The sequence below is a fragment of the Opisthorchis viverrini genome (assembly GCF_000715545.1).
Source record: "Opisthorchis viverrini unplaced genomic scaffold opera_v5_7, whole genome shotgun sequence".
Taxonomy (NCBI): Eukaryota; Metazoa; Platyhelminthes; class Trematoda; order Opisthorchiida; family Opisthorchiidae; genus Opisthorchis; species Opisthorchis viverrini.
In genome coordinates this window covers 2,566,377-2,577,119 of record NW_008751663.1, presented here as the reverse complement: position 1 = coordinate 2,577,119, position 10,743 = coordinate 2,566,377, and positions in this window count along the sequence as shown.

The following is a 10,743-nucleotide window of genomic DNA, read 5'->3' as shown; positions in this document are numbered from 1 at the left end:
ATGGCCAGTGTGTCCTTAAACTTAAGCCATTTACCGTGAACACTTCTGCAAGCGTTGTTTCGCCTTCTATCCCAAACTGCTTGGCCACTGTGGCCGACAAGAAGCAGTGTCAGCACCTTGCGCCAAATCGTCCAAAGCGCAAATTACTCGATAAATCGACGGGCACATATTTGCTGTTAAGTTGTCGTTATCACGTTTTGTACCACTCTCGGTCATTCATCATGGGTCGTGAACCAGACGATAATGTTGTTAGTCACAATTCGAGGGCCGCAGCCTGTTGGGACGAGACAAGCAAAAGCCCCATGATCAGATTCCAGGAACCCATAACATAACATCAGGCCTTCCAGGTTCTCCGGCCTCTCGAGCCGGGTGAGCGTAGCACGAGGTGCGCAGTTAGAACGACGATGACTCCGTGTGGTGGTGCCCGTTTTCACAGCCACGACCTTGATGCATGACTATCTGGTAGGTGGGCGTTGCGAGCCTACTTTGTTAAACTGGGCAGCGATCTTCCATGGTTAGCAATAACCCCGCAACTGTTGGAAGCAATGGAAACGCATTCATCAAGGAATGGTGTGAAGGGCTAAATTTCACTCTCTTAGCCCGAACGCAGTACGTCATAGGCTGCTCCAGCCGACTTTCATTATGGATGCTGCGGTGAGCGCTTTTGCACTGGAGGTAGGTTTAACAATATACTTCGGACGTATGGAACATTTGTCTAACGACCGAGTCACAACTAACGACCCTACCTTATCAGGTTTGGTAAGGTTGCGTCATCCTTATAAGCGGTGGTCCTCCGCAAGAGTAATTCACAATTTACCGACTGTCCTATGTCGTGTGGTATGCTGATCCGCTTTCTGAGGATACACAAAATTTTTCAATGCCTAGCCTATGTGGAGAACACGCAGCTCTAACGGTCTTTTTCGCTTTCCCACAGCAATAGTGTGTGTGCGTCAACTTTTTAGTACCGCCAACCGGTCGGTCGGTTACACTGGGATGAAAATTTTTCACAACTTTCCAAAGTATTACTGAATTGTCCACCTCATATTTCTGTGGAATAAGTACGAGTGATTTGTTTTTTCATCACTGTCTGGCCCGTCGGTTTAGAGCACCGCCGAAGCCCATGTAGCCGATGTGATCAAGGCCCTCTATGACAAGATTAAAGGGAGATTAATTTGCCGCTCCTCAGCATTAACCGAAATTAATTTCTCCGAGACTAGGGAGTCTTCGGTGAGTTTCTCTCAATTTTATGAGGAGTTGGGCCAATCAGATTGCAGATTTTTGTGATATGTTGCTCATAGTGCTTTGTTTAAGTGAGTGGACTTTCAAGGTCACTGACGAACCAGTGGATTGCATACGATTCGTGCGCTTCGTGCACGAGCCCGGGAGCGCGCGCATTCAAACTGCATTTCTGCACAAACCAACGAAAGAACGAATTAATTGCTCACAACGCATGAATTAAGGAAAGACTGATTGTCAGTGCAAATGAGAAACTGGTCTGAAACAACCACACCACTTCTCTCTATAGAAGTTTAGCAGGAATTCGACATTTTTTTGGGAAATCTCTCTTCAGACTTAACTACATATACAACACTTTTTCGCACTCGCAACCTTAGTTTGCTTTCATCTCAGTCAATAATATTTTTATGCTGTATATGACTGTCAACAAAATCAGTAGTGCCCTGCGCAGAAAAGTGCTAACGGGGATGTTCCCAAACTTGGACCGCCAACACGCTCATCACACCAGCCCATGGAGCAGCGCGAAATCATTGGTGCAAACTTCTGCTAATTGGCCAGGCCCTGTATGGAGCAGTTATATGTTCGTGTACGGATCACGTCACTCGAAACAGTCAATAATTTGCTTGAATCGACTGCCATTCTTCAAATAGGAGAACGTGTCCACAAGATACCTAGAGTAAATTTCATCCAGGCCGATAGATTGTATGCGTTATAGTCGTTGGACGTAACAAATCAGATTATCTTGTTCGCCGAACATCTGCACGACACAGTCATTGGGATGGTTGCCTTGCATCCAGGAAAACTATCGAGGGCAGTTTGATGCACCGACACCGAAAGTGATCTCTGTGGGTGATTTCCATTTCCAGATTTGCGCAACTACTCAGGAGGTAACGCAGCTTTTCAGATATTTGCATGTAAACTACCAGCATCCCGATGAAACACATATACTGAAAAGTATGGTGCTGCTTAACTGGATCGTGAAGCGCAGCGATATCACCTGGAAATAAGGCCAACAATTTACCCTGTTCATAATGACCACATGGATTGTCGTTTACCTTGGCTATTTGTCGCGACTTTTGGGTTCATACCTACGTGCGACCCCAACTATGAGGCCACAACACTGAAAGGTATACTACTCCACGAGCCAGCTCTTCTTTATCACAAGTATGCTCGTTATTGCCCCACCATGCCCGCGCCCAATGCAGTGATCATACTGCTTAATGGACACAGTGAATTTAAAGATAAAGAGTAGTTTATATCGTCAATAATACCATGTGGTTTGCTACAGAAAGAACCCCGCCAATTGTGAGCATTTCATACTTAACCACAGTAACAGTCTCCAACTCGGGGCTCCGTTCTTGGACACCGCTCATCAGCGCCGGGGATTGCGTTTGTAATTTGTGACCTTTAGCGTCCGGAGGTAGCTAAAATGCTTCCAAATCTCAGACACTTACCACGCTAGAAGGCTCCCGATGTTTCAGGCTACATACGGCAGGAGCCAAATGCACACTTTCAGTCACGATTTCTAGGCGAATGAGACTTTCTTTCATTCTTAGAACACTTTATCTATTACCCTTGAAGTATTCTGGTTGTTTCTCTCCCTGTTATAATTTTGCCTGTTGATAATTTTTGGCCACGGCTTTCAAATTAGAGTTCGCGTTTTGAAGTGAGATCTAAAACTGATTTTCGATGCGGTGGTCGGCTTCACGATAGCCATTGGTCAGTGACTATAAGACTAGGTTGAATTTGCAATCGCCACGATGACCAGTGAGTCATTGACTGATGGTAGTGTGAGGATATTCATTCAATCTCCTGTCAGTGAAGGCACGGGAAAAAGCCGACAAGCCCTACTGAAATAGCTGCACGGTGCTTCTTGGCTTTTTGGCATAGCCTCAATGACAAGATGAGAATCCTATTGAAATTTGCCAAATCTCCTGTCACAATCAGTTTTTTTGATTGTTAAAGCCGTAAGTCTCAGGTGTCGTTCAGTTCTTCTAGTATCTGCGTCGTCATAGCTGCACGTGAACCGGTCGATTGCGTCATAAGAAAAACGATTGGTCCAGCATGCTACTCGTTTTTTCTCCCGTGAAGTGCATGAGGCGCAAATGATGCAGTAAAATAATCGGAAACTAAATTTCGTACACGGGTAACAGCATGTTTGACCGTGCTGGCTACACAGTCACTCTTGAAATGTATACATAAGATTTTATTCAGCTTTTACGCCTCCCGAACAGCAGGATTAGTTTGATATGAAGTTCGGTGGTGTACGTGTAGCGGTCAGATTAGCTTTACATGAATTTATCCAACATCACGCTAAGGAGTATCTCGATCTTGTAGCAGGAAATTCTCCATAGATCTTCCCCGTCTATGGGGTGTTCAGGCGCTAGTCAATCGCTATCCATGATGCTCAGCTCGTCTACTAGAACAGGAATAATGGAGACGTCTTAGAGCTGCTTGCACCCTTGTGTCAGTCACCAGCATATGTAGTCCACTGTTTGTAAAAAGAACAGCTCGTACACCATCATGGCGAACGCCTCTTCTCAAGCGAAATTTCAAAGTTTAATGCTTTGTGAAGGAGGCTCCGGACCGTTTCGAACGAAAGTCAGTAATTGCCTCTGCGTAGAATGAGCTCGAATGCTTACCAGGATCCATAGGTTCTGGAGGGAAAACTGACCAGTAAATTATCTGGGATTTCTGTACTGCAGAAAATGGCAGTTCTCATTTTGGCACACCTGACACAAATGGGTCAGTTGGCGACTTCAACGCAGAACTTCGTGGATCACCAACACGTTTTTTTAAAAAACAGTATTTCATCTGAAGATGGGAATGGTTCATCCTGTCAAGCAGTCTTTTCTTTTATAATAAATTGTTTTAAAACGGTATTTAACGCCTCCTTTTGGTGTTTAGCACAGGACACCCACAACTCTAAAGCACTCCTGCTTGAAATAAATACCTTGAAAACTGTTATTTTAATAATTTAACAGTCTTCATGAATGCTAGCAGGGAAAACGGATCGTGAATCCGTTCAGCCGAAACAATTCACAGTAATCCACAGTTAAAAATAAAATCTGCGTCGCGGACTTACTTGGAAATTCATTTCCAACAAGAAGATCCCTGTCTGTCGATAACAACAGGACAAATGGGTTTGACACAAAAGGGTTCCGTCTGCTTTTTGAGTAGCACATTTAAATTCTACAATTTTATGGTTTAACACCCCACAAGAAGTGGCAGTTCAGTAGTAGCCTTCAAAGGTGACCCTGTTGCAGAGATCGTCCCAAAAACAATGGATTTTGATGGGGAAACTACACCGGAAAATTTATAGTGTCGAAAGATTGATTTGCTGAACCTTGAAGATAGCACTGAAAGAAGGGAAATCCTTCGCTACATATTCGTTCATTGGCGGACACCAACAAAGTAGTAACAAGCCACTGGACAAGAAAGCAAACGTCTCAAACGCACCCAGTTTTTTAACACTGAACATTCGCATACATCTCGAACTTTCGTGGATATCCACTGAATAGTTTTCATAAAGGAAACTACTCACAAGGTTGCTGAAAGTTCTTTGACAGTCCACAAATGAGTGTATTTCTCGGAAACTCCATCTTTCATTAGACACACCGCGGGTCTTCGGCGATATCGCGGACTACTCACATGCCTGATCAGTAGTATACGCCATTACACCAGTTTTAACCTAGTTTTGAAAGCAGTTCCACTTTGGAAGGGCCAGTATTAGTGCTCAGTACATTGAAAATTAGCCCAAAACCTCGTGCAAACAATTGAAGAGGCTGTTCCTGTTTGTTCTTTCATGTGCCTCTAGAGCAGAGCGTTTTGTGGAAGTTTTGACTCTTTTTCATTCTTGATTCTTCTTGATTCTCCTTGTGCAGATGGTATAAAGTACCTATAACGTTGGTTACGTTGTTTAGACGTGTGGACACTTTGGTGGCTTTTGAGAACAAAATTATATCAGCTCGGAAATCGATTATTACATTGAGTCGCAAAACACGGACGGCATTTTCGCGGCCTGACAACAATACCTTCGTAAAGGGAGTACTTCGCGTCTATTGTATAATACTAGTATTCACCTAAATGTTGATTTTTGTCATTCAAACTGGTCATTTTGCTACAAAATACACACAATTGCCTGCAACTACTGGATGTGGAAGTTACCCAGGCCATAATGTGAGAGTAAAAAAGCCTGTCGCGTCTTGTTTCCAAAATGGTTGACTCTAATGCTGCTGGTCAAATTGCGAAATAGGTAGGTCGAGGAACTCTGCGAACAGTTAATTAATCGTACACTTTATTTGACACATTGGACCGTGCTAGACGTTTCTATTTCACATTTGTTGTTTGATGTGTGTTTGTACGCAGAACCTTTACGCTATTGCTAGGATATCGTTGGTTTTGAGAAGGAACTTTCACAAGACGTTTTAGCAACAAGGACACGTAAATCTGCCAGCTAGCTGAGAGTATGTACCGAAAAGATCAGCTAACTTTCTGACAAATATGATCTGACTGGGTTATCGAGAGACTCGAAAATTCAGCAGCAGACCTCTGGTGAAGATTTAATTAAAAGGCAAAGATAAAACATCTGTCTTGCTAGGGGGGCTTTTATTTCCCAATGAAATAGTGGAAACTCTCACCTGATAGTAGATGTTGATGTTGACACCCAATCATTGGGACCATTCGCAGAGAGAGTGAACATTTTCCATCTTAATTAGGCATAGTCGCACCAGAGTGACAACACCATATAGTAGTCAGATTTCCAACTCATTTTGAGACACGCGCTGAACTAAGCGAAAATTACCTGAGAGTTAAAAAAAATTATTCTTTCGAGTTGCTAACACTGCTCGCTTGATCATAATGACAGCCTACGGGTGATGTGTAATTATATCACACCGCCATTGCTAACTTCACCCAATAAAAACAGGTAATGTTTCCACGTGAAGTCGCGAGTGTATCCCGACCGTTATGTTGTGAAATCAGACAGATGGTAAGCGCCTGTTCCCAAACTGGAAAGATCTCGCCGTTTGCACGCAACAATCACATGAGAGAATCACGCAAGAAACGAACTGTGTCACTTTTTAATTCGTGTTTTTCAGTACAGTACATTGCAAACAAAGATAAGACAGTGTAGCAGTTTTTGACATGTTGCTACAATGTCTATTGCAGTTTAGCCGCTTGGCAGAAAGAAAACTGACGAGAAGCATTTCAGGTTTTAGGTCCCTGTTAGGTCCCAGTTAAAATTAAAATAGTTTTAGCAGGTGGCTTAAAAATCTGGTTCACGGAGGAAACGTATGCGTGCGCTTGTGGTTGTCCAGGGGGCGAAGGTGAGTCCAATTCACATCAAAACCGAATTCGGGCAGGCTGAACAAATACAAACAGTCCAGTATGAGAAGGGGTAGTTCACCACTTGTTTCGGGTGCATCCGAGTTTTTCTTTACAGCACAAAAGATTGCTGAACTTCATGAGTGGAAAAGCAAATCTTGAATGACAGATTGATGCAGTGAACAAAGAGTTCTTGAAACATTGGCGGAAAATCTCCCAAAATGTCACAAGTGTGTTTACTGATCTTCCTAAAAGCTGCTTGTCTGAAGATCCACTAAAATAAGCTGATTGCGCACGTCAGTTCAGTGAGTGACTGACGGCCGCGGGAAACCACATTAGCAAATGCTAGTTATTCGGCAGATAACGTTAGGAAGATTTTGGAATTTTGCCCCGTCGGTAGAGATAATCTTGGGTCATAAACTATGAAGTATTGGACAGCTGTTTCATATCTATTGTGAATCACAACCAGTGAGAATTGCAGAGTTCTCTATAAGTATTTCAACTCATAAACTTCAGACTGATAGTTGAAGACAAGACTGCTCTTTTAGAAGCGGCCAATCAACGGTGTGAATAGCTAGACAGCATATATCGCCACTCGTCCTTAACTCCAGTCAAATTCTGTTTTTGACAAATTAGTTTCATCTTTGTAATATTTAAGCCCTTCGTGGCCAGGCTGTTTTCGGTCACTAGCTCACAGGTTGCAAGATCGAATCACCCAGAAGCTACGCAACTTTGCACAGCTGAAACAGCTGTACTGTGCCTGATAACATTTCATCGCGTAAAAGTCCAGTCAAAACGACAATGTTAGGAGTTGTGAGTTTGAAAGTCAAAACAGTCCTACACTCGAGAAAGAGTAGTGTGTCGGCGGATCCGCGTGCATGACTCCATCGCCCTCGGTGAATCCTTGAAGCAATGCAGGTGAGTTTCGTTTCTGATATAATATGATCTGATCAACCGGCGCGTTCGCGTAAAGCAACAGCGATTTGAATGGAGTACTAGAAAAATTGCTATCAGACCACGAAACGTGAACCTCATTTGTGCCGCATTAACAGAGAACAGCGCAGAACACTGTGAGTTCAAGGCCGAAGCTCAATCGAGTACCATCCAGTGGACGACAGGAGAGACCATGCTAGAAAAGCACGCAGTTATCGATCGAATAGAGAACAGCGTGAGGCCAACTGAGAAAACCACTCTATCAATCACTCAGAGGCGTAGGTCAGCCCCAGTTGACAGCACGTACATTAGCACATGCGCATTACTACTAAAAGCGCAGCCAATGATGCTCCGCTACATCCTTCCCACAAATACTACAATAATGAGGTCACCTCTATTGGTGATGAACTGTTCGCAAGTAGATTGCCTAACTCATCGAATAACCTAATGGCCAGGAATTTGAAAACTTAAGATGGGTCTCCAACCGTTTTTGCTGTCCCTCCTCTCCAAACTTTGCTGTCTTTGTCTTCCTCGGAACAACAGCTGATTTTTTTCGAAAGAAATTTATGAAATTATTTTCGCCAACCAGTTGTCAACTTCTCAAATTGCAGGCTATGCAGTGACAAGGATTAACCAATAAATGACCACCGAATACCTCTACAAGGCGGTGTGCTTTGCCAGATAAGCCGTGTGTCATGTCCACTAACAGCTGAACCCAGAAGAGAAAGGGTCTGGCACCGGCAGACAAAATTAAACGGCAGTGACAAAGTTCGATGGTGATGTGAGGAGACCAGTTGCAATTTTTTCATATAAGTGAAGCGAATCCATGCTGAAAAGTCACGAAACCATGTACAGTTATTTTATTCTTATTGTGTGTATTTCACGATAAAACTAACCAAATCAAGTTATGTATGCGATGAATAATAAATGTCAAGGGTGTGTGTGTGAGGGCGAGATGGCGTTGGAGAAACCGTTAACGTGAGCCAACGGTTGACGACAAGCAATGGCGTCGTTGAAGATTGATGACATCACGGGCATCTAAGGCGTGGTGGCCTGAATTTCAGGCTGACTGGGAGAAAATGCATTAAGCCTGTCACGTGGTCTAAGGATAAACGCTGAGGCTTTCATGAAAAGCAAACCTAAGTCCAATCACGGAAGTTCCAGAGCGATATACAATACATAGAATGACCATCGGAAATGACCAATTTAACTCGCTTAGAATCATGGGAGGGTTCATGGAAAATTCATGCCAGTCTTATGACCAAGTCATTTTAGAAGAGTTCGTCTTCCCCTGGTTTAAACCGTAACCCGCTTTGGAAAATGCTTACACTGAGTTGGTTTGTTTGTCAAAATGCGCGCTTAGCTGCGGCATTTGTCTGAATTTAGCCAACATCGCTCCGGTGTGAACCACATAAAAGCTTTTTCATTGAAGGTTCATTTGCACGCCTTGGATGCGTTAGTGTGACAGCCTTTCAATAAGCCCAGTATTTTGAGACTCACTGAGGTTCAACTGCCTAAACGAGCGCTGACGTCCCTGGGAATCTATAAAGAGCTCCAGGAGACCTTCCACTGAGGCCTCTATGAAGTCACTGAATTCGATTCTGAACAAAGGCAATATGTTTCTCCCAGAGAGAGATTTTAAACTCCAGGAAATCGCTCAATTTGGCGTTAAGTGGTACCGTTTATAGAGGCACTAGACCTGAAAGTAGAGCAGTTTTTGAGCAACACTGAAAACCTGTCTTCTTTCGCGGATACTCCCGTGAGCAGTTAATTTACTCCTGGCAAGAACAGTTGGCAACCAAATTCATGTGGAATGCCCGAGTTGTCAAGTCATGCAATAGAAAAAATCCAGTTCTAGTGTTTGGTTGCACGTATGAAATACAACCGCCAATTTTTTTGGTGGGGTACGCTTCGGAAGTACCGCTTTTTCCCAAGTCCTTTTGACTTGCATTTGGGTAACAGCTTCATCGACAAAATATTTTCCATTTTTAACCCGGAAGCAAACATTGACTGGTCTGTGTTGCGGTTTGTCTTCGGGATACTTTCTATTTCAGCCAACCAGAGAACGATACTTTCTACTGCGAAAACTATTTGTCTTTTCTTTTTCCCGATGTACGAAAAAAATCCGTACACCATTTTTTATTCTTTTATATTGGAATTACTAAGTAAAAATAAAACTGATCTGTAATACCTGGTGCCTAGCTGTTATACCACCCGGAAAAAGCACGAAGGCTGAGATACCGTCAGATTGCCCCAGGGATGGAAACAGGGACCTTCAGGTCAGTAAGTTCGAGTCTTAACCACTGAGCTATCGCTGCAAGTGTTTACCCGGATCGCACGTCCAATCTCTACCGGTGGGAAGCGGTAAGTACATAAAATTTCGGCTTGTCCTAAAACAGTGGTGATTATCGAATGCCTAAATTTCACCGGAATCGATCCGATCTATCGAGCCCCGTTTATGTCCACACATTATGATCATGTTTGATGTTTCGACATTGAGAACAAACTGACCCGCAGGTAGCCCGGTGGAGAGTATCCAATAAATGACTGTACTCACTATAAAGATCACAATTCTGGCCTTGGTTTTTACAAGTTGTTGGAGGTGGAATTTATGTAAACTAACTCCATCACTCGTTTTATATTGTAATTTGCATAAATGAACCAGATGATGTTAAGATTTCTTATTTAAAGTAGTCTATCAAAACTGATCTACTTTCGAAGCCGTTTCACAATGGAGGTTTCGATGACCAATGAAAAGTTCGAGGGACTACCAAAAACGATTTTTGTTTTATGGATGGTCTCTACAGAAACGGAGAATGGGGAACCGTCGGAGATGGTATACACGTCTACAAGTCGACACATCTTTGTGCACACACCTTCCTGTCCACATGGTCAGATTTGACCTTACTTCCCAAGTGGATTTCCCCATCAGGCATTGGTTAAAAAATCGTCAACTAAGATGCAGATAGTGATTTATCTAACTTGGTCTGATGAGAAAGTGCAATATCCTAAGCGCTCAGTGTTAAGCAACAAGTCATTTTCACCGGAACGATAAATATATGCCCATGCTCAGTTAGTTCGTTTCATAACAATTTGTATTCCAACTTGAAGCGTTTGAATGAGGCGAGATCCATAAATTAAGTGGAATTGGCTGTAGAACCTTTCGGTGAGGAGCTGCAACGCAACAGGGAGTTCGGACAACGCTGGTTTTTTTTAGTGAATGACAATAATCAAACTGCTGTGAAAAAA